The 24,750-nt window shown below is 39.1% G+C and overlaps 1 protein-coding gene across 1 annotated transcript in view; it reads right to left on the bottom strand.

Annotated features, from left to right (window-relative positions):
• SEPTIN7 (septin 7) overlaps window positions 1-18,100 on the bottom strand; it is a 124,464-nt gene extending 106,364 nt beyond the window's left edge. Inside the window, exon 1 of the mRNA XM_057304492.1 lies at window positions 17,981-18,100. The gene's annotated coding sequence lies outside the window, so the exon portion shown is untranslated. The remainder of the gene's footprint in view (window positions 1-17,980) is intronic.
• Window positions 18,101-24,750: the final 6,650 nt, after the last annotated feature.

Below are 24,750 nucleotides of genomic sequence, written 5' to 3'. Positions count from 1 at the left end.
TACTAACTTTACAGAAACAAAAGAGATTATAAAGAACCCTATGAACAAGCGTATGTCAACAAAGCAGATAACCCCAAGAAATGAAAAAAATCCTAGAAAGATACAAACTACCCTAAACTGGCTCAAGAAGAAAAAATCTTAAGTCCTACAAAAAATAAAGAAATTACACGGGCACCTCAGTGGCTCAATCGGTTAAGCGGCTGCCTTTAGCTCAGGTCATGATTCCGGAGTCCCAGGATCAAGCCCTGCATCTGGCTCCCTGTGCAGCAGGGGGTCTGCTTCTCCCTCTGTCCCTTAACCCTCTCTCTCTCTCTCAAATACATAAATCCTTTAAAAAATAAAAACAAAAAATAAAGAAATTATGTTAGTAATCAAAAGCCATCCCACACAGAAAAGCCCAAGTCCAAACAGTTCCACTAGTGAATTCTACCAAATGTTTAAAGACTGCCCAATCCTTCAAAAACTAATCCAAGAAACAGAAGCGGACACAACATTGCCCTGTTTTACCCTGTTACCAAATCAGACAAACACATCTAAACAACAACAGACAAATACCCTTTATATACATGCAAAAGCCATCAACAAAATACTGGCAAACCAAATCCAGCAATATAAAAAAGAGTATACGCTATGACCAGTGGAATTCATCCACTGATTGGTTCTACATATGAAAACTAACCAATGTAATACACCATATTAACTAAATAAAGCAGTAACAATAACAACAACACACATGATCATCTCCAATAGATACAGAAAAAGCACTTGACAAAAAACCCAACACCCTTTCGTGATAAACACACTTAACAAACAAGGTATAAAAGGGAACTTCCCCAACCTCATAAAGCATATCTAAGAAAAACCCACAGCTAACATCATACTGAGTGGTGAAAGACTAAATGCTTTCACTCTTCAGGAACAAGACAATGATGTCTAGTGCCACTTCTACTCAACACTGTTCTGGAGGTTCAAACCAAGGTACTTGGCAAGAAAAAGAAATAAAAGGCAACCAAATTGGAAAGAAGTAGTAAAACTATCTCTATTCACAGATGAGATGATCTTATAAATAAAATACCTTATCAAATCCACTAACACACACACACACACACACACCACGAACTAATAAATTGCAGCAAACAAGATCAACAAAAACTTACTACATTTCTATATGCTAGCAAAAAACAACCTAAAATGAAACTTAAAAAAAATTTCATTTCAAAAATAAAATACTTAGGAATAAATTTAATAAAAGAACAAATATTACACATTGAAAACTATGAAACACTGTTCAAAAAACCAAAGATCTAAGTAAATGGAAGCTATTCTGCATTTATAGATTAGAAGACAATTTTGTTCAAATGGTAATTCTTCCCAAATTGATATACGAGGCCATGTGTATCAAAGTCCCAGTTGGCTTCTCTGCAGAAACTAACAAACTAACCCACTAATTTATGTAGAAATTCAAGAGACACAGAAGAGCCAAACAATCTTGAAACCATACAAAGGTAGAGGAGTCACACTTCCTAGTTTCAAAACTCATTTATGAAGTTATAGTCATCAAAACAGTGTGGTACAACCATAAGGTGGGATGTACAAATCAATGGTGGAAATACACCCTTACATTTTATGGTTAACTGTTCTACAAGGTTGCCAAGACAACTTAACAGAAAAGTTTTTTTCAATAAAAGATGCTAGGACTACTGGATATTCACATACGAAAGAAAGAAAATGGATACCCACCCTCACACCATGTACACAAGTTAATTCCAAATTGTTCAAAGATCTAAATATTTGTAAGATCTAGATCTATAAAACTCTTAGAAGAAAACAGTTGTAAATCTTCATGACCTTGAATTAGGAATGGTTTAAGTATGACACCAAAAATACAGCAATAAAGAAAGATAAACTGGACTTTATCAAAATTAAAAATGTGCTTCACAGAATACTATCAAGACATGGAATGGCAGAAAATATTTGCAAATCATCTATCCAGTCTGCACTTATATCCAGAATATGTAAAGAATTCTTACAACTAAATAAAAAGGCAAATAACCTGACTGAAAATTGGGTAAAGCACTCAAATAGACACTCTTCCAAAGAAAATTTATAGAAGTTGCCAATAAGCACATAAGAAGATGCTTAACATCATTAGTCATTAGAGAAATATAAAACCACAATGACAGCACCTCACAGCTACTAAGATAATTAAAAAAGACAGACAATGTCAAGTGTAGACAGATGTGGAGAAACTGAAACCCTCATATATTGCTGGTGGGAAGGTAATATACCACAGCGACTTTGGCAAAGAGTCCGGTAGTTCTTCAGAAAGTTAACACACAGTTACCCTTTGATACAGCAATTCCACTCCTAGGTATATAGCCAAGAGAATCAAAAGCATAAGTCCACACAAAAACTTGTACTTAAATGTGTACAACTGCATTATTCACAACAGTCAAAAAGCAGAAAGAACCCAAATATCCACTAATGGGTGAATGGATAAACAAAATGTAGTATTAGCTATATAATGAAATACTGTTCAACAATAAAAAGGAACAAAGTACTAATACATACTATAACATGGATGCACCTTGAAAACATCATGCTAAGTGAAAAAAGCTAATCACAAAACACCAAATACTGTATAATTCCATTTATATGAAATGCCCACAACAGGCAAATCTATAGAGATGGAAAATAGATTAGTGGTTGCCAAAACCTGCAAAGCGGAGGGAATGGAGTAGTAATTACTAATAGGTACGGGGTTTCTTTTTGGGCTGATGAAAATGTCCTAAAATTAGTGCGATGGCTGCACGACTCTATGAATATACCAAAACAACAGAACTGTACAATTTAAAGGGGCGAATTTTATGGCACATGCGAATTACATCTCAATAAAGCTGTTAAAGAAGCAGGTATGTAGTACCTACAATATACTACCTTTCACCTATATCTTGTATATTTCCTTTCTTACATGTATCTCATTTGTGCAAAAACACAGAAGAAACTAAAGAAGAAACTAATGACATTGGTTACCCATATAGATGGGTGGAAAAGTGATAGAAAGGGGAAAGGAGGGGCGCCTGGGTGGTGCAGTCCTTAAGCGTCTGCCTTCGGCTCAGGGTGTGATCCCAGCGTTCTGGGATCGAGCCCCGCATCAGGCTCCTCTGCTGGAAGCCTGGTTCTTCCTCTCCCACTCCCCCTGCTTGTGTTCCCTCTCTCGCTGGCTGTCTCTATCTCTGTCAAATAAATAAATAAATAATCTTTAAAAAAAAAAAAAGAAAGAAAGAAAGGGGAAAGGAGAATAGGGTAAAAGAGATGAGAGGTGGGATGAATACTTCTGGACATACTGTTTTATAGAGTTGACTATTAACACCATAGTAATGCTTCACATATCCCAATAAAAAATAACCCAAATCAGCCAAGATGTAAGAAGAGCTCAAAATGGACTTGAAACAGTAACAAATGAAACAAACTGTATTTCAAATGAATAACAGAATTGGACAAATATGTAATAAATTGTGGATGAGAGCCAGGTTGTTCACTGCTGGGAGAAAGGAGTCACAAATAAGGGGGAAAAAAGGCTAGACTGAACCTTGTGTTAGTGCAGGGTTTCTGGAATCTGAAGACAAAGTGTCAGATTAGTTCAGAACTACAAAAGAACTGGTTTATCAGGATGAATTCATGGTTTTTAATATAACTATACACATAATATTTATATACACAGATACATATAAATATGGAGTAAAAATATATAATTTCCCAGCTCTATCTGCTCCAAACACCTAGGACAAAGTCTCTGCAAGGGGCGCCTGAGTGGTTCAGTGGTTCTGACTTCGGCTCGGGTCATGATCCCAGAGTCCTGGGATCCAGCCCCCTACCAGGCTCCCTGCTCAGTGGGGAGTCAGCTTCTCCCTCTCCCTCTGCCCTTCCCTGCCACTCGTCCTCTCTCTCTCTGTGGCTCTCTCTTTCTTTCAAATAAATAAATAAAAATCTTTAAAAATAAATAAATAAAAGTCTCTACGAAAGACTCAGAGAAAGTTGTATTCAAATAGACTACTTAATAATAATATTAAAAAGAGAAGTTAGACTTATTTTTTTTTTTAAAGATTATTTATTTATTTATTCGACAGAGATAGAGACAGCCAGCGAGAGAGGGAACACAAGCAGGGGGAGTGGGAGAGGAAGAAGCAGGCTCATAGCAGAGGAGCCTGATGTGGGGCTCGATCCCGGATCGCCGGGATCACGCCCTGAGCCGAAGGCAGACGCTTAACCGCTGTGCCACCCAGGCGCCCCTATTTTTTTAGTCTCAAGTAGTAAATGAGAACTTCTGGATACAAATATAAAAAAAGACTTCAGATATATACAAAAATAGGAAGAATAAAATTAATGGTCACAGCTCTTCAAAGATGAAATGTGCTTCCTCAGAAGGTAGTGAGTTTCTAATACAGGCTAAACCAGCTCTATCCATCAGAAATACAACACAAGCCACACATGCAATTTTAAATTTTCCAATAGCCACACTTTAAAAAAGAAAAAGAAATAAGTAAAATTAATTGTAATATTTTTTCTTTAACTCACTATACTCAAAACATTATTTCAGCACATAATCAATATAAGACATGTTATATTTTTTTTTCAAAGTAAGTCTTTTCAAAATCCTCTGTATTTTACCCTTATACCAAATCTCAATTCAGACTAGACACATTTCAAGTGCTCAACAGCCATGTATGTTCACGGCTACAGTATTGGACAGGGCAGGGTTACATAGACACTTAACAGGTATGCTGCAGAGGAAATTAGAGCACTTTCTGCATAATTAGATTAAATAACTTGATACATCTTCCAACCCTGAGATCTTGTAAAAATATCAAAAGAATAACAAAAGAAGTATCAAGAACATACTCAAAATTTTCAAAGCATTAACTTGATTTCATTTTAATCAGTCACCATTGTGCTTTATACACTCATGACATACAAATACACACACACACACACAAACTCTGTATTTTACTAGAATTCATTCTGAACACAACATAGCAATTTCATCTAAAAATTCATATTATTTCAGTATACATCTCCCAAACTGCTTCTTAAAAGACATCAAAGCCATTTCTTGTCAGAATAGCAAATCTCATGACTCATAAAATGTTAAATGGATATTCATCCTAGGTTTGCTTACCTAATAAGAAGAAATCAATAAAAATATTATGTTTTTAAAAAAAATTTCTATAGCTTATCTACATTCCAAACCATATAGGAAAACAGAAATTCAATTCTTCTTATGGACTGAATTGTATTAATATGTTGAAGCTCTAACTACAATGTGATTATACTTGAAGATAGGGCATTTACAGAGGTAACTGAGGTTAAAGGAGGTCCTTACAGTAGAGCCCCAATCACATCCAACTGGTCCCCTTATAAAAGGAGGAAGAGATACCTAAGGCATCTCACTCTCTCTCTCTTCACGAACAAAGGAAAGGCCATGTGAGGACATACTGAGAAGAAGGCAGCTGTCTGCAAACCAGGAAGAACCTTCGCAAGAAACCAAACCTGCTCACACCTTGACCCTGGACTTCCAGCCTCCAGAACTGTGAGAAAATAAGTCTGTTGTTTAAGCCACCCAATCTGTGATAAGACAGCCCTAATAGAATTATATAGGTCCTAAAAAAGTACTTCTAAAAAATTGTATTGCAGGGGTGCCTAGGTGGCTCAGCTGGTTGAGCATCAGATTCCTGATTTCGTCTCAGGTCATGATCTCAGGGTCTTGGGATCAAGCCCTGAGTCTGTGGGCTCCATGCTCAGTGGGGAGGCTGCTTGAGATTCTCTCTCTCCCTCTCCCTCTGCCCTTCCCCCACCACGCCCTCTTTCTCAAATAAATAAATCTTTAAAAAAATTGTATTGCAAACCAAATTATATTACTGTTGAAATTATTCATAAATTATGATAAATACATCTGTATGTTTATAAATTTACTCTACGGCCAAAGACTTTAAAAGCCTGCCTTAGTGAGCTACCGAAGTAACCAAAATAATTGGTATCTCAAAACTATAAATTCTAATTTTAACCCATAACCAAGACCTTCAACTTACATTTCATTATAAAAAAGAATTCTATTCAAGATCAGTGCTATATACACAAGAAAGCTAGAGAGCAGTAGGGGGCTCAAAAAAGCACGCCACACATCGCAATACTGCAAATACTAGCCAACCAACAATATCTGTAATATTAAACATGATAATACATAAAAAATTAACTGTGCTATTACCTACTAAAAGCGTATCTTCTAGGAGTTCAAGGAAAGGGAAGGATCATCAAAGACTCAGGTAATTGGGAAAAATTTCCCTGAATGAGTAGTTTTGAGCTGGGCCTTCCTTAATGGATGGATGGGACTTCAAGATGGATAAGAACGGCATAAGCAGAGGCAAAAATACAAAGAATATGACTCAATCTGGGTAGAAGAAAAAAGTCTAACCAAGGAAAACCCTAAAATGATTGCCTAAGTTTTCAATGACAGAACACATAAGAGAATAATAAGGCAGTATAAATATAGCTAGAAATCTGAATTCCAATATCTGCTGTAACTTAGAACTACACTCAGGTGGGTAAATTACATAACCTTTCAGAGCCTTAGACCAGGATAACATCTTTACGAGATTATTACAAGGTATATGTGAAATATTCGGCACTTCACATATAATGAGTATAATTAATGATGGTCATTGTAGTGGTTGTGCAATAGATGACAGCTATTATTAAAGCCTCTGGACTTTTATATTGCAGATAAGTGATTCCCAAACTTGGCTGTAATCTGAAGCATCTGGGGAGCTTGATAAAAAGAGAGATACCTGGGCCTCAGCCTAGAAGTAGGGGATAAGAATCGTGCTGATAATTTGTTATGTGGAATCCACTAATGACTGACTATACTTAGAACACCCATCCTTCAATTAAAAACAATGGAATCTGCCAGCCCTGCCCAAAAACTTTCAAGAAAGATTCCATTTAAGATGTTCCCATCAAGCATAAATCTCCTCTTAACTCCCTTTGTGCTAGCCAGCACTAATGTTGATGGTGCATTTACCTCATATAACATGTTGTATTTGCATGTTTGTGGTATTATTTCTGCATTTCCTCCATGTTGACCAAATATTTAACTTTCAAGAAGTTAGGAGCTGCAACTTTTCAACAAGTCTAAAATTATTCTAAAATTTCAAAAAAAGAAAAAAAATTACATTTGTGTAATTATTATTTTAACAGCACAGCACCATGGTCAAACACAACTGTAGGTATTTTTGATGGGTCCGCTTGCCAGCTAAGTCATTCCAGTTATCTTTCTGGCTCACACCTGAATTTAAGCATATCATAAAGTAACTCCTAGTTGTACTGTATTAGACCAACTTTAATATTCTAACACAAATCCTAAGACAGGATTGACTACAGTTCTATCTAGGATCACTAATTTCATCCCTTCATGCCAAGTTTTCATGTCTCCAAACTTACACTAAGAAATGTTTACTCAATTCACCCTTCTCAGCAACAAGAAAACTAAGAGACTATAAACTGTCCTTCAAGAACTAAGGTCTTTGCAAATCACACAGTGACTATATAAAGAACTTTTTTTTTAAGATTTTATTCATTTATTTGACAGACAGAGAGACAGCCAGTGAGAGAGGGAACACAAGCAGGGGGAGTGGGAGAGGAAGAAGCAGGCTCCCAGTGGAGCAGGGAGACGCGCTTAATAAGCCACCCAGGTGCCCCTATATAAAGAACTTTTGCAGTTCTTTTCTATTTGCACATTATTTTATACATCCATGGAAAAGGAATCATTTCCATTAAATTTCTTTCCTTTTCACTCAGCATATCAATTCTACAGACTATAGATGGGAACCAGAAATGGAAATCTAACTCAATGCTTAACAGAATTCAGAACTTCAATACAGAAATGAGCCAAGAAATAAAAACTGAGCAACTACAACACAGAGAATTGTAACAGTAAACTAGATAGCTACAGACTTCAAGAAGAAGAAGGTAAGTACATCCATGAGAGCAGAAATATGTGAAAAGCTATACATTGTTAAAAAACAAAAACTACTCGCATTTGCGTTATTTAATAGCCCCATAACTCACAGCATAAAATCAAATGTTCCTGATGGTGAGTTTAACAAGTTCAGTATATTCCACTGGAAGTAGGAAAGCTAATCAGTTTACACATAACAAATATCTCTCTCCAATAATGTAAGAAGTGTAAATTAAAACCAGTTTAAGGTACTAAATTAACAAATACCCTAGGAAAATAACGGGAAGGCAGAAGAGGTTTGTTTAAAAATATTCTTTCAAATACTACTTAAATTCTAAAATATTGAAACTACACAATGTCTCAAAATAATAAAATGGCTACGCAAATCAGCATATCAACATTAGAACCCTATATACATATTAAAATAATCTGCATATAGACTAATACGCCAAAAACTATTTTAAATATTAAGTGAATAATACCCTGGTTTTGTATAAAATTTAAGAGTTTACAGAGTACTTTTACTTATATTACCTCATAACATATAATTCACACCAGAGGTTATCAACTCTGGTTGTTCACCAAAATTATCTAAAATACTTACAATGCAAATTTCTTTTTTTTTTTTTAAAGATTTATTTATTTATTTATTTGACAGAGAGAGAGACAGCCAGAGAGAGAGGGAACACAAGCAGGGGGAGTAGGAGAGGAAGAAGCAGGCTCCCAGCGGAGGTGCCCGATGCAGGGCTCGATCACATAACGCCGGGACCACGCCCTGAGACGAAGGCAGATGCTCAACGACTGAGCCACCCAGGCGCCCCTAAAATGAAAATTTCTGAGCCCCGCCTCACACCTAGTGAACTAATAAGCTTCCAAGGGTGTTAAGCATTGGAAGTGTTTTCAATGTCTGACCAGGGGTAAGAACCACTAACCACTAATATACCTCTAATTACAACCATGAAAAAATATGTAATTAAGAAAGAACACAAATTAACCTTCAGCAACTGAAATAATTTAATGCCTTTTTTTCCTCCTGGTTAATCTGTTTAAATTCATCATAAAAGCAACTAAGCATATCTATTAAAATTTTTTAAAATTAAAAATGGTTCATTCATTACTGAAAAAATTTCCTTGTATAGATCACCTCACATCCCAGAATGCTACATGTAACAAATTTTTACAATGCTATATGTATTACCCTGGTTACCTTAATAACAGCATAAACAGAAAGCACTAAGAAAATTACTATGAAAATTCTGCCTCCTCTTACACAAATAATGATCTCACGCAAAGTATTTACAGCATTCTCTAAAATTAACAATACATACCAAAATATTCCTCAAGAAGAAAAGAACTCTAATTACAATCTGTATGAACAATTTGAACATTAAGGATACAACATGTTATTCATGTAAAGAAACACTAGCGTGGCCCTTAGTGTGAAAGAGCTACTGCTATGAAATGTATCAGTAGAAATTTTAAGTAAGTAAACATCTTAGTATTACCTAAGAAATTGGTGACCTCAGTCTGTTTAACTTTGAAGGACACTGAAGTTTCACACAAATCATTTTATTCCAATTTCCTTCAACTCTGCTCACCAAGCCACAAATACCAAGTCTTACAAAAACAGTATCAACAGGAGCGCCTGGGTGGCTCAATCCAACTCTTGATTTCGGCTCAGGTCATGATCTCAGGGTTTTAAGATCCAGCCCTGCAATAGTTCTCCACTGGCTGTGGAGCCTGCTTAAGATTCTCTCTCTCCCTTTCCCTCTGCCCCTCTCCCTAACTCTAAAAAAAAAAGTACCAACAAATTTACTGACCAAATTACAATAGAGCTTTTAATCAATATCGCAGATTCAGTTAGTAAATGTAAAAATTCAAAGCACAAATGAATAAATCCACAATCTTAAAATTTTTATTTTCCATCCTAAAGGTCTCTCCTAGTATTAAGACTACCAGCCATGCATACTTAGATGTTCTCCGGGCCTCTCAATTTCATGTTTTAAATTACCTATTTCAATACCTACTAATCACCCATTTACTCAGGTTCAGATACTCTGGATTCATTATCCCCCACCTACATCCCCTCACAACCATCCCCTACACTTCATGTCCTTTGCCACTACCCTAGTTGTCCTTCCTCTTTTTTAAAAAAATTTTTTAAAAGATTGTATTTGTCCATTTAAGAGAGAGTGAGCATGAGTGGGGTGGGGGGAGGGCAGAGGGAGAAGCAGACCCCCCACTGAGCAGGGAGCCCAACACGGGGCTTGATCCCAGGACCCTGGGATCATGACCCAAGACAAAGGCAGACGCTTAACTGAGTCACCCAAGCGCCCTTGTCCTTCATCTTTCAGTCCTAAGACTGCTATGTTAACGTCCCTCAATTCACCGGCCCCACCTTGGTGTTCTAGCTATCCCTACTGGAATTATCATCATGATGTTCACGGTTACCATTCTTCTCCTTTTAAAATACTTCAGTAAAAATCTTTTTAAAAATCCTCAGCACAGGACACCAGATCTCTACTTAGCTGTCTAGCCTCATAAACTACCATGAGTTCTCAGCCTAGAATAAGTATCCTTCCTCCTCCTCTGCCTAATCACTCCTATCTACCTTTAAAGATTTACCTTTTCCAATTTAGAAAAGGTATCCTGCTCTGTATTTCCATTATATACTCTACATACCTTTAAATCATATCACAAATCATTCACTAAGTAAATGCCAGGTAGGGAAAAGTGAACAACACACAGTTCTTGACTTCAAGAAACTTCAAAATGAAGGAAGAAAAGTAAATAGTCAATTGCCATATAGTCTGATAACTTTTTTTTTTTTAAGGTTTATTCATTTCTTTTAGAGAGAGAGAAAAGGAGCACAAGTGGGAGGGGCAGAGAGAAGGAGAGAAAATCTCAAGTAGACTTGGAGATCAGCACAGAGCCCAACACAGGGCCTAATCCCATGACCCTGAGACCATGACCAGAGCGGAAACCAAGAGTCAGATGCTCAACTGAACAGGCCACCTAGGCACCCCATGATAACTTTTTTTTTTAAAGCTAACATCTGCTGATATGTGAGGCTAAAAACTTGCCACATTATCATCTAATTCTCACTTAATTATCCAATAACTTTATGATTCCCACTTTACAGAGAAGGAAACAAAATTCTGTTATTTGCCCAAGATTCAGTTAAGATTTAGACATGTGGGGGCGCCTGAGTGGCTCAGTCGTTAAGCGTCTGCCTTCGGCTCAGGGCGTGATCCTGGAGTTCTGGGATTGAGCCCCACGTCAGGCTCTCCCGCTGGGAGCCTGCTTCTTTCTCTCCCACTCCTCCTGCTTGTGTTCCCTCTCTCACTGGCTGTCTCTCTCTGTTAAATAAATAAAATCTTAAAAAAAAAAAAAAAAAGATTTAGACATGTGAATCCAGGTCTAACTCCAGAACCTAAGCTCTTAATCACCTTCTATTTCGACTGTCACAGCATTTAACTCAGTATCCCCAGTGCCCACCACACAGCACAAGGCAAAAGACATGTTTGTTAAATGAATGAACTTGAGTGTTCAAGTCCTAAGCTAGTAATGACTTAACATCGTAGTACAACTTCAGCTGATAATGTCTTAATGCTCAAGAGCTCTGATATACTAAGACATGGGAAATAATCAATGTTCCAAGATACTCACCATGTTATGGTTTATAACAGCAAAATCCTGAAAATGAATGTCTTATCAGAAAGGGACATGTTAAGTCATAGCCTACCTATAATGGAATTATACAGCTATATAAAAGAGTAAGAATACTCTTCATGTACTGATATGGAATAACCTAAGATTCACTAAGTGGGAAAAATTAAAAGGTGAGGAAGAATGTGTGTCTGATGCTACCATGAGTGGGGACAGGAGGAATATATGTTTTTCGCTTGTATATGTAGAAATCACTTCCAACAGAAGAAACATAAAAGAAACTGTTAAATAGGTTGCCTGAGGAGGAAACTGGGTTACTTGAGGATAGGAGTAGAAAGATTTCACTACATCTCTCTTTTTAACCTTTAAGATTTCACTACATATCTCTTTTTAACCTTTTAAATTCTGAACCAAGTGACTGTATTACCTATTGGACAAATATAACCCCCCCCATAGAATAAAAAGCATTTTCAGATATGAAAACACAAACACTATGTAACATCCATAAGGCCATGGGCCATAGCTTTCTTGACTGCTACTATTTTGCAGTGTCTGACACTTTGTTGGTAGTCAAGTATTTGTTACATTTACAAAAACCTTAAATTGCCACTGCAGGAATATTTCAAATATATTTTACAAAGTAAAACTGGAAAAAATGGTTTTAAGCATTCTGAAAAACAATCAGGGCCTATCCCAAGCCTACTGTTTATGAAACTGTGGAAGACTACTACAATCTGTATGCTTTTAGAAGTACCAAGATGATCATTTTATTATTATTTCATGTTTTCTTCACATTTCAAATCTTTCACAATAAAGAAGTTAGGGGGAAAAGACTTTAAAAAGCTACCCAGAAAAACCACTTTAAATGAGTTGACTGCATATGTATTATATCTCAATGAAGCTGTTTCTCTAAAAACAATTTTTTTAAAAAAACTCATCTATGGACATTAGCAATCAGACCAGTGGTTACCTGCAGCAGTAGAGGGATAACTGCACAGGGGCACAAGAAACTCTAGGGTGATGGAAATGTTATTTATCTTTTAAAAAAAAGAAAAGATTTATTTATTTATCTGAGAGAGAGAGAGAGCATGTGGGGTGGGGCGTGGGGGCAGACGCAGAGAATCTCAAGCAGACTCCCTGCTGAGCACAAAGCCCTATGCAGGGCTTGATCTCACAACCCTGTGATCATGACCTAAAACCAAGAGTCGGACACTTAAAGGACTAAGGCACGCAGCAGCCCCAAAAATATTCTTTATCTTGATTGGAATAAAAGTTACAAGGTATATGTATTTGTCAAAATTCATTGAACTGAACACTTAAACCCTGTGCATTTTATTGTATGAAGGCTATACCTCAATAAAGTTACTTAATTTGGAAAGCATTTAAAAGTGCAGAGTCCTGGGCCCCTCTCAGAGACTGTGAATCACTGCATGTGTGGTGGGAACTAATTAATGTGCATTTTTAACAAAAGGCTGTGGTTGACCCTCATGTATAAGGTTTATCAATTATACCTTGGAAAATATTAACCTGGCATGTTATGAATCCAGCAGCTACTGATCACGTTTTACAAAAATTCATGAATTAAATGATAAACTTACATACACACATACACACGTTACCTAGGTGATTCTGATTCCCAATTTTAGGAAGTATGGTGAGAGCTCTAAGAGGAAGAATTATGGACTAGATGGTTAAGAAAGACTTCTTTCTTCTCCATCTCCTATGATCCTTCAAAGGATTCTCCATCACCTGGCACAGTGGTTCTCAATCTGGGGTGATTCTCTCCCCCCCCAACCCCATGACATTTGGCAAGGTCTGCAAACATTTTTTTCTCACAACTGGCAAAGTGCTATTGGCATCTAGTGGGTAGAGGCCAGGGATGCTGGTAAACATTGTACAACGCAAAGGAAAGCCTCCCAAACAATTATAAAACTCCAAATTACAATAGTGCTAAGTTTGAGAAATTCTCACCTGGAGCCTCACCTCTCAAATGAAGCTACCAAAAGTACTCAGTTGTGGCCCCAGAGGTAAACAGAACAGAATTAATGTGTCACCTCTTCAGGGGAGTCAATTTTTACTTCCAGACTGGTGGGGTGCCTTACACCGCATATAAGGCAAATAAATAAAATGCAAATGTCACATGAATAACTACGATTTTTTTTTAAATTCAAAATAATGTGAACAGGAGCAACTTCAGGTTTTACTCCCCAACCTCAGGGGATACTTATTTACTCTCCTCAGCCTACAAGTACTTTTGAAGTTAAGAAACACTTGCCTAAATAAAGTACATAAACTTTAGAATGACAGGCAAAACCTCATCTTTAGCTACCTTCACTTACACTTTTAGGGCTATTTCTTACTGCAGCATAGTCTAACCCAATGCTATTTAAAGTGTGGTGTGTGGACCAGTGAGCCAGTCTGAACTGTTTATCGGTTTACATCAGTGAAGTACAGAAACTGAGAGCACAGAAATGGAAATTTTTATAGCAAAATAAGTTTATGTCTGTTGGATTGAATAAAAACCTGGGACTATATTTCCCCTTTTTTAAATTCATCTTCATTTCTTAAAATTTTGCAGTACTTTTCGCAACAGTATCAGTCAACAGTGGATTGGAAATTTTAAAAGAAAAAGGAAAGAAAGAAAAGGTCCTTCATCTGTTGGAAAAGCAGTATTTGAAAAGCAGTAACCTAACTGTATCCTAACTGATACAACTAGTAAGTGGTAACGCCGGGATTTAAACCCATCTCTGCCTTCTGCCTGACACCAAAGCCCATATTCTTAATCATTATACTATATTTGCTTGTTATCATTTTGAACTCAAATCCCTATATGTAATCCTACCTCTGGAGAGCTGGACTGCACCAGGCACAAATCAAAAGGACTTTCTGTATGTCTGGCCTAAAGCCTTCAACACTGAAAGCAAACCAAGCTACCTCCTTGGCCCCCTTCCCCCAGGCACATGCCCAAAATTTGGCTCTCTTGATTTCTGACGATACAAATGGAGAAGACCAAAAAAATTAAAAATAAAAAATAAAGGCCTAGAGCAGAGTCACTAAACAATACTATCTTCTTTTGGGACACAGCCTGGTTTCTCTGGCTCTTAGAGATGATGACCTCCTCTCTCAAGGAGTAGGTCCCAGGTCTAACTACACTCCATGTATGGCATACAGAATAAATGAATTCAAGATAAGAAAAAGCCACATGGACTTAATAGCTTTTAAAGTCCTCCCTTATCACACCTGGGTGGCTCAGTCGGTTAAGAGCCTGATTTCAGCTCAGGTCATGATCCCAGGGTCCTGGGATCAAGCCCCCCCCCCCCCCCCCCCCGTGACAGGCTCCCTGTTTAGGGAGGAGTCTGCTTCTCCCTCTCCTCCCCACTCATGCTCTCTGTCACTATCTTCTGTCTCTCTCAAATACATACATACATACATACATACATAAAATCTTAAAGTCCTCCTTTCTCAGACCAAACTCTCCACACTATACCATAATGTTTAAAGACCTCTGACTTGACCCATCCATACTGCACATCCCCGTGTTTTCCTATTTTTGACCACAATTCTTAATAAAAATATTATAACCCAACCCAATACACAATACATATAAAACCAAATTTAACCCCCTAAAATTCATGCTAAGTGCAATGTACTGCTATGTTCTCTTTCTTTCCTACTTTTTAAAAATTATTAGAAGTCCACAAAATTGATTTCAAGATCCACTAATAGGCCTCAACCTGCAGCCTGCAAAACACTGCTGTAGAGACCAACAGTCTACATTTAACACTATGCTCTCATCTGGCAAACCTAACCCATAATCATGCTACCTTAAAATTCTACTCCTCAAAAACACATTTTTTTCTACATCAGTTTCATGGCACAATAAACCTAGTCCAAAATTAGTTACAAGGAACACACACACACACGAAAAAAAGTTAGTTTTGCCTCAAAATTCAGTAAAATACATAAATGTTAAATTTTAAATCTTTCAACCTCCAATAAAAAATTGAAGAGAGCTTATTAGCTCAGAATTTAAGACATGGTTCTCAGCTGGTGATTTAGTCATAGAACAGTACTCTACTGGCAATTCCCAGAATAGAATCTATAGTGAGTATGTGTATCATCAAATTAGAATAAGTTTGAAACCAACCTGCTCTACCATGATCTTCACTCTGACTAGTCTAGGTCATCTGACCACCCCCCATTATTGAGACCTTGGAAACCACAAATCTAACTCTTCCTCCTACCCAAGCTTGTGTGTGTGTGTGTGTGTGTGTGTGTGTTATTGTTGTCATTAACCCTCTACAACTGCTCTACCGTCTGTCAGGAGTCTTACCTTGTGTTAGACTAGCTCAGAAGTTCTAGCATAGACTTATTTAAGATTATTTCTATGGGAAAATGCACAAAGACAAACAACCAATTTTAAAACAAACTTCTGAAACAATCTATTGATAACACTACCTTTCATGTAGTTAATATACTGAAAACCTTATCTACAAATCAAAACTGGAAACCAAAAATTCTTAACTAAATTACAAAAATATCCTTTTTGTAAATTAAAATCTACTTGACATAAACACAAAATAAATTTCTATTATCAGTTATGATCTTCAATTCTGTAAGCCTAACAGTGTGTGTGGTATTTTTAATAACTGTATTAAGAAGAGTTGGCTCCACCAGGTTGTCCCATCACAGAATGACACAATGCTACCACATAAACCATCTTATGTGGCTTCCACATTTATTTCAGAGTTCCACTCAACCCTATCTCCTCTAGCCCCACCCACTGAACAGCTGGGTGGGATGAAAGATTGTTTCCTGCCCTCCCCCTGCCCCTTGACTTGCTATTTGGAGGAATAGGGATCCAGGAGCAGTAACTAGCTTGATAATTGTTTTTATCCTGCTAAGGCACCATCCTTCAGTCTATCAGGGTTCCATAAATTTCATCCGTACCTGTACACCTAATGCCTAAAAAGTTTCCTCCTCAGCTTGCTTTTATATACTTGGGGAGAGGGAAACGACGATGACTGACTGACTATACTCATCACGTAAGTATGTAAAACAAGTAAAATGCTTTTCAATCTAGATTATCTGTTCATTTAGAATCTCAAGGGCACTCAAGAAGGTATTCTTCCATCAAAATAACAAAGCCAAAAGAAATCTTAAAGTTTAACTATAACCATAAACTCGCCAAGTTATTTCAGTAACTAAGCAAACACCTGGACGTCACAAATTCTTTCCCTACATTAAAAAAAAAAAAAAAGACTTGAAACTGCACTCTCAAAATGTAACTTAGCAAATGGAAATGTGTTAGAAAAATCTCAGTTGCTTATTTCCTACTATACACACAGAATGAAATGGAACTCAGGAGTGGAAAATGTGAATGAAATGGCCTTGTTCTTTTTCCAATACGTGGGGGAGGAAAGGAAATGAAAAGGCTTCTGAAGAGAATAACTGAGAATACTGAAATATTTTCAAAAACTAATCTCCTTAAACATCACCAGTATTTCCAACTCCCTCCCTTTTCCAGCGACCCTTCCCACCCTTTCCACTCCTCGGAGAGGGGTGGGAGCGCCCTTCCCAGGCGTTCTCTTTTCCCTTTTTCCTAAAAATTAAGCCCAAACCAGCTCCTTAGCCTCCGCACTCAAGCCTCGCCCGCCATCCACCGGCCTTCGGGGCCGCGCCTGGGGAAAGGAAACCCCGAGAGGCTGGGAGGCGGAGCGAGGAGGCGACGCGGCTGCTGGAGTCTCTGCAGCCGCCGCCGCCTCCACCGCAGCTTCAGCCTGGTGCATCCTTCTTCCTCCCTCCCCGCCGCCGCCCTCCGGGCCAGCCCACACAGCACCCTCACCCGGGCGCGCACACACGTCCCCACCCTCTTCGCCAGGCCCACTGCCCACGAGGGGAGCTCCACCGCGGATGCAGCGGCCGCCGACCGGAGGAAACAGGGCCTCGGAAGCCGACGGGCCGGGCGAAGACGACCCCGCTCAGGCCGCTTCGGCGGGGCGGGTGAGGCCTCGGCTCACGTCTCCCCGCTCCCCCGGCCCGCCCGCCGTGGCACAGGAAATACCGCCGCCTCGGCTCTCCCCACATTCAATTCAAACTGTCACCGCCGCTTTCTCCCCTCCCCCCGGGCCCGCCGCCACCGCGCCCCGGGCCCGCCGCCGGCCCACCCCACCTCCTTCAGCCGCAGCTCCCCGCATCGCCTCAGGGCGTTCCCCCAGCTTGGTATGGCGGCCGCAGAGCCCCCCTCAAGTCCGGAGCCGCCGACCTGAGCTGCAGCGGCCCAAAGCTGAGACTCACCCATGGTGCTGCTGTTGACGCTCCTCTCCTCAGCAGCAGCGGATCTCGCACTGACCGACATCCCCTCCCCCCTCCGCGACCAGCCCGGGCGCAGCGCAGCCCGCCGATTCTCCAAAGCCGCCTACGCCGGTTCCGCGGCGTAGCCGCCCGGCGTCGCTGCCCTGCTTACGCAGGCGACAGCAGGCGGACTCCTCCACTGGCTCTCGCCCGACTCCCGCTCCCTCCTCCGCCCCCGCCCCCTCAGACAAGGCTTCCGGGCCTAGCCGACACCAGCTTCGATCTCGCGAGATTACTCCCTCCCTGCCCCGCCGCCTCTCTCCATTTCGAACATGATTTCATTGGCATCAGCGCTCTTTCGCTACCCAGGTTTAGCCGCCATGTTTAAATTGGCGGAATTTGGCGCCTCTGGGGTCATAGATAGTCAGGCCTCTATGCGTGTTTCTTCAGCACTGCCTCTAAAGTTAAGCCGTGTTACATTTGTCGGTGAAAAGCCTGGAGACGACGAGAGGGAGTGGCCGGTGGGCTCCGAGGGTGGGGTTTTGCCCGAATTAAAGATGGCCTCTGTCAGTGCCTCCCCGCGCAATTTCACGTCAGGATTTTGGAGCTGCGGAAGCCGCCGGGTTGGCCTTAGCGCCTTCTTACGGAGTTGGCGTAAAGCGGAGAGGCGCCGTTAGCCTAGGCCAGAATGTGAAGCTGCGCTCTGGGCGGGGGCCTCGTCCAAGCCTCTACTCCCAGTTACGGACCTGGCTGCATGTGGGTGCTAGTGGAGAGACACTTCGGGCAGGTGTCTATGCCTGCATCCATCCTCGTGTCCTCAGCTTCCAGGACTCTGGGGTGGAAAGTGAGATTAGGTCCTGGTTGCCCCGACATTCGCCTGGCGCTGTCACTTTCTGGTGGCCTGGCACAGCCAAGAGGTCGCCTGCTGCAGCTTCCACTGCGGACTCTTCACGGTCACACTCGTGTTAACTCACCTTGTTGGTCCCTGGTTCCCTCCTGGTGGAGCTATACTCTAGTTGAGAAAATGAATGAACACACGTGAAACTATTGGACAACAGTGAAAGAGTAATTAAGGACTGAAATTATGTGGTGTCATACTGTAGCAATGAATGTCGCTTGGTCCTTGAGCCTCCCTCCAAATGCTTAGTAGACAAAGTAGCCTCACTTTGCTCAGAACAACCCATAGTCTTTTGAACGTTTCTTGAAAACTAATGCCTGTCTTTGGTGTATAGTTGATGCACGTTATTATCTTTCATGTTAAACTGCATGTTAAGGAATTAAATATATTTAATATAGAATATTACATAATATATATAATGTATAAATAATTATCATGAGTCTGTGCAAGAATATTTATAGCACCATTACTTATATTAGTGAAACAATTTAAATGTCCACTTAGAGGAGAATGGATGAAGAAGTTACACTATTGGTCAAATTGACATATACAGAATACCAAACAAGGGAAATTAACGAACTAAATCTACTAGTATTGATTTAGCTAAAGTTCATTAACATGTTGAACAAAAAAAAGCAAGCTGCAAAAAGATGTATGTGTTATATCATAAAGGTTTAAAAACAAAGAACTGAGATCAAATTGGGAAAATCATGTAAGGAAATGATAGATAAATTCAGAATAGTGGTTACTTCCTGAGAAGAAGAGAAGGGAACGTAATAGGGAGGGTTCATAAGTATCTATAATACTTTATTTTCTGCCAAAAGTGATCTGTTGAAAATGTGGCAAACCTTAAAGGTTAGGTGGAGGATAGTTGGGTATTAAATTGTAATTATTTTCAACACTCTATTGTATACTTGAAATGTTTCCAAGTATTTTTTTTTTTTAATGAAGGAAATTTTATCTGAGGAAACAGCTTATTTTGTGTCTTGGTATCTACTGTTTCCTTAGTCTCCACTTGTACTGAATTACTCATAATGTCTTTTAACAACTCATCTGTCCAGCCAACTGATGTGTTAATTTTCTGAAACTTCGAAAGGACATTTTATTTTAGGAAATTTCATTATAGTTCTGCCTTGAGAAGGCAATATAGGCGGGAATTTAAAAATGTGAACTCTGAAATCAGACTGCCTGGGTTCTAATCCCAGCTCTACCATTTATGATGGATATATCCAAGGATAAGTTACTCAAACTTTCTGTAATCCAGTTCCCTCAGTTATAAATGGGAATATTACTTACCTAATGGAGTTTTTGTGAAAGTTAAATGTGCCCAGTCCATAATAAGTATTTAATGAATGTTACCTACATACAGCACATTTTAAAATATAAAATTATCCTGAATACTATTATTGTTTAATGTAATCTAATAGTCTGAAATGAAGAAAATCTTTGTCACCCATCTCTACTGATATATCTCTTTGAGGGGAAACTCTCAATGGATATGAAAGAGGTGAATTTTGTTATTTTGCTCTCTGAAAATGGATAAATTATTTTTATAAAAAATTCTTGTTTGCCTCAGGTTTGTTCATGCCCTCCAACAAACTGCCCCCCCCACAGTAATAGCTTCACTACTTTCCATTGAAAATTATGTGGAAGGTTATAGGCAACGAGATGATGACAACCTATAGAACTTTCTCCATAAAGAGTTCTAATAGTGTTATATAATTGTGTGTGTGTGCACGCACGCGCGTGTGTGCACGTGCATGCATGCACATGTACACATATGTATTATAAATTTTATGTTGGGGTGGAAAGAGTAAGAGAATTATTGTATTATTTTATGATCTCTACTGCACCGTCTGCAGTATTATATTTGCTAATAAAATATAGTCTAGACCTTAACCTTGATTCAAAAACAGATTTTTAAAAAACTGATCTGGAATCCTAGATAGACAGTACAGATTGTTTTCTCTACATATTTACAGTGTCCAACCTTCAACGAGCCTTCAACTTTGCCAAACAATACTTTCTTCCCCTAATTAGCTCTCTTTTTCACAACAGCCACTTCAGATTTTCTCCACTGTTTTCAAACCATCTCCCTCGTTATGAGCAAAAAATAAAACCAAAGAGGAACTCCAACAGCTTCCCACTTCCATATTCATAAGCCTACCTGCATCCACATTTATCCTTTCAAACATCACAATGAATCAGGTGTCCCCCCAAATCTGAGGCACACATTTCTACATGTATCCCCTCTCTTCGTGCCTAGTCTCTGGATTCTGTCTCCTGCCTTCCCAGGAACTTTACTCAATGGATTATTTATCCAATAAGCTTCTGGGTTCTGTCCCTACCACTCCACTGAAATTCTCAACAGGGTCACTAACAATCGCTTTGTTAATTTAGTGGACCCATTTTCTTTTTATTTTCCCCACACAATTTTTAAAAACTTTAGTTCCAGTGTAGTTAACATACAATGTTATATTAGTTTCATGTGTACAATATAGTGATCCAGCAATTCTATACATTATTCAGTGCTGATCATAAGTGTACTCTTAAGCTCCTTCACCCATTTTTTTCTAAGATTTTATTTGTATTTGAGACAGAGAGAGAGACAGAGCACAAGCAGAGGGAGCAGCAGGCAGAGGCAGAAGCAGGCTCCTTGGTGAGCAAGGAGCCCTATGTAGGACTCGATCCCAGGACCCTGGGATCACGACCTGAACCGAAGACAGATGTTTAACCGACTGAGCCATCCAGGCATCCCTCCTTCACCTATTTCAGCCATTTCCCCACTCACCACACCTCTGGTAACCATCAGTTTGTTAAGAGTCCATTTTTTGTTTTGTCTCTTTTTTCTTCATTTGCTTTGTTTCTTTAATTCCACATGAGTGAAATCATATGGTGCTTGTCTTTCTCCAACTTGTTTCACTTTGCATTATACTCCGTAGATCCATCCATGTTGTTGCAAATGGCAAGATCTCATTCTTTTTATGGCTGAGTAATATTCCATTATGTATATATACCACATCTCTTTGTCCATTCATCTGTTGATGGGAACTTGGGCTGCTTCCATACTTGGTTATTGTAAATAGTGGTGCAATAAACATAGGGGTGTATAACTCTTTTTGAGTTAGTGTTTTCATATTTTTTGAACAAATACCCAGTAGTGGAATTACTGGATCATATCGTAGTTCTATTTTTAATATTTTGAGGAACGTCCATACTGTCTACCGCAGGTGGCTGCCCCAGTTTACATTTCCACCAACAATGCATGAGGGTTCCTTTTTCTAGTGGACCCTTTTTCTTATTTTACTTGACATCTCTGTAGCATTTGATACTCCTGACCATGGCCTGCCACATTTACATCCTTCGATTTCTGAAACCCACTTACCTAGTTTTCCTTCTGGATCTCTGGCTTCTTTATTTTACCTTCCAGGACCTCCATCTTCTGTCACTTAAATGTCCATGTACCTCAGCATTGTGTCCTGGTCAGTTCATTCCTATCTCACTTTTTATACTATGGTGATCTCATTCACTTTCATGGCTTCAGTGACCATATATATGCTAATAACTCCTAAATATAAATTCTAGTCCAATTCTCTCTCCTTACTACAAACCTGCATTTTGACTGCCTTCAAAATATCCTGATAGACAATGTATTGTACTTGGCATGTAACAAATGTCCTTCTAAATTCAGTAAGTCTACACAGTTGTCTTATGTCTCCATTGAGAGAAGGGAAAATATGTGTCCTTGAAACATGTATCCTTAAAATTTCTTTATAAATGCAATTTTGTATTTATATGGATATTCCAAGATATCTCAAAACAATATAGCCCAAATTAAACTCCTCATTTTCATTATACTTACTTTTATATTCCCTATCTCTAAAGGGTACCTGCATCAACTCAATTGCCTAACCCGGAAATGTGAGTATTATACTCAGCCCCACCGTCTCTCCCTCTCATCCCCTGCAGCCATCAGAAAGTCCTGTCCGTTTTTCCTTCTCATATGCCTCCAATCTCCCCATTTCTCTCTATCTCCACTACTACTGTTCTGGCTAGGCCAACATCATCTCCTGCCTCAATTCTCTGCCTCAATTCTCTCAACTCCAGCCCATTCTTCATATTGTATCCAAAGTAACCTTTCTAAATGTTACCTATGTCAGTCCCCTGTTTAAATCTTCAGACTTTCCCTCAGGAAACTTAAGTGATACAGTGTCTCATTTCTGGCCAGCCTACCATCCCTTGCTCTCTAAACTCTAGCAAGCCTTGCTGTTTTCTCTGTGGGGGACACTTTGTTCTCATTTTGCACTCGCTTTCCTCACCTGGCTTCTCCTTAAAATCTTAGAATAGCCATCATTTTCTCTAAAAGCCTTTCCTGATCTCCCAAGATTAGACAAGGTGCCCCCCTACCCCCATAGTATCTTGTATTTACCCCTAGGGTGGTACTAATAGCAAAGTACTGTAAATACGTGTCTCTTCTATTGGAGTCGAAGGTCCTTAAGGGCAGGGACTCTTGTCTTGGTTCGTCCATGTATTCCCAGCACTTGTCACAGGGTATGGTATTCATTACCTCATTCAGCAAATATTTCCTGAGTCAAAACTGAGTACAAGGCTCTAGCACAGTGGTTGATGTATGGAATGGGAAGCCCTTGGGGAGGTCTCTGAGATGCAAGGGTATCCATGAGGTCAAAATTATTTTAATTAGAGTACTAGGATTATTTTTTATCTTTTTCATTCTCATTCTCTCACAAGCATATAGTGGAGTTTTCCAGGGACTACGTGAAGTATGAAAATTGTCACAAATCGAAAGCAAAAACACATAAATAATCCAGTACTGTCTAATATTAAGCCAGACATTTTGCAAAAGAGATTTGCAAAAATGTAAAACAATGATACTCTTCAAATTAATTTTTTGAAGGATACAGTAATTTTTCATAAAAACATCTTAATTTATGTTAACATGTAATGAGTTTATTGTCATTTTTAAATGCATAAATAATATTTTTAAATTTTCTGAATTTTAATTTCTAGTAGAGTAAGTATCAATAGATACATTCCACATAAAAACTTTCTGGGGTCCGCAAGAATTTGTGAGAATGTAATGAGGTCCTTCTTAGGAGTCCTTAAAGTTTGGGAATTGCTGCACGAGCACATATTATATGTGTTCAATGTAGATGTGTTAAATAATTTATGAATGTCAGTGTGCCAAAATTCTGGCACACAGCTGCTTAATGTTTCTTACTCAAAGTTTCCCCCAAATGCCCGGAATGAATGTCTAAATAGGCACTCACACACACACACACACACACACACAACACACACACATACACACAAACCAGGCTTAATATCTGAATATCTATAAATGAAAGTATTCTTTAGGTGATTGTGCTTTGTAGACTAGGGAAATACCATTGTTTTGGCAACTGTCTATGATAAATATAGGCCAACTTCCTAGCTTTGGTGGTAGAACAAGGACTACTTTTAATATTCTGATGGTTGACTTGAAGATGAGAATATTTATAACCTGCCATTTCACATCAGTCTACTTTAATCTATATAACAGCTTTGTGAAATAGATACTGCCTTCATCTCTTAGAGGAGGAAACCTATGTTGTTGGAATTGAGGTGATTTACTCAAGGCATCAGAATTTGTGATAGCCTGAGGCGCCTGGGTGGCTCAGTCGGTTGCACATCTGCCTTTGGCTCAGGTCATGATCCCGATGTCCTGGGATCCAGCCCCACATCAGGCTCCCTGCTCAGCATGGAGTCTGCTTGTCCCTCTGCTCCTCCCTCTGTCCTACATCAGGCTCCCTGCAGAGAAAGCGTGTGGGGGGGGGAAGGGCAAAGGGAGAGGGAGAAGCAGGCTTCCCTGCTCCCC

This window comes from Ursus arctos, unplaced genomic scaffold, assembly GCF_023065955.2.
Source record: "Ursus arctos isolate Adak ecotype North America unplaced genomic scaffold, UrsArc2.0 scaffold_3, whole genome shotgun sequence".
NCBI classification, from domain to species: Eukaryota; Metazoa; Chordata; class Mammalia; order Carnivora; family Ursidae; genus Ursus; species Ursus arctos.
Note: the sequence above shows the minus strand (reverse complement) of the source record. Positions and strands in the feature narration are given on the sequence as shown.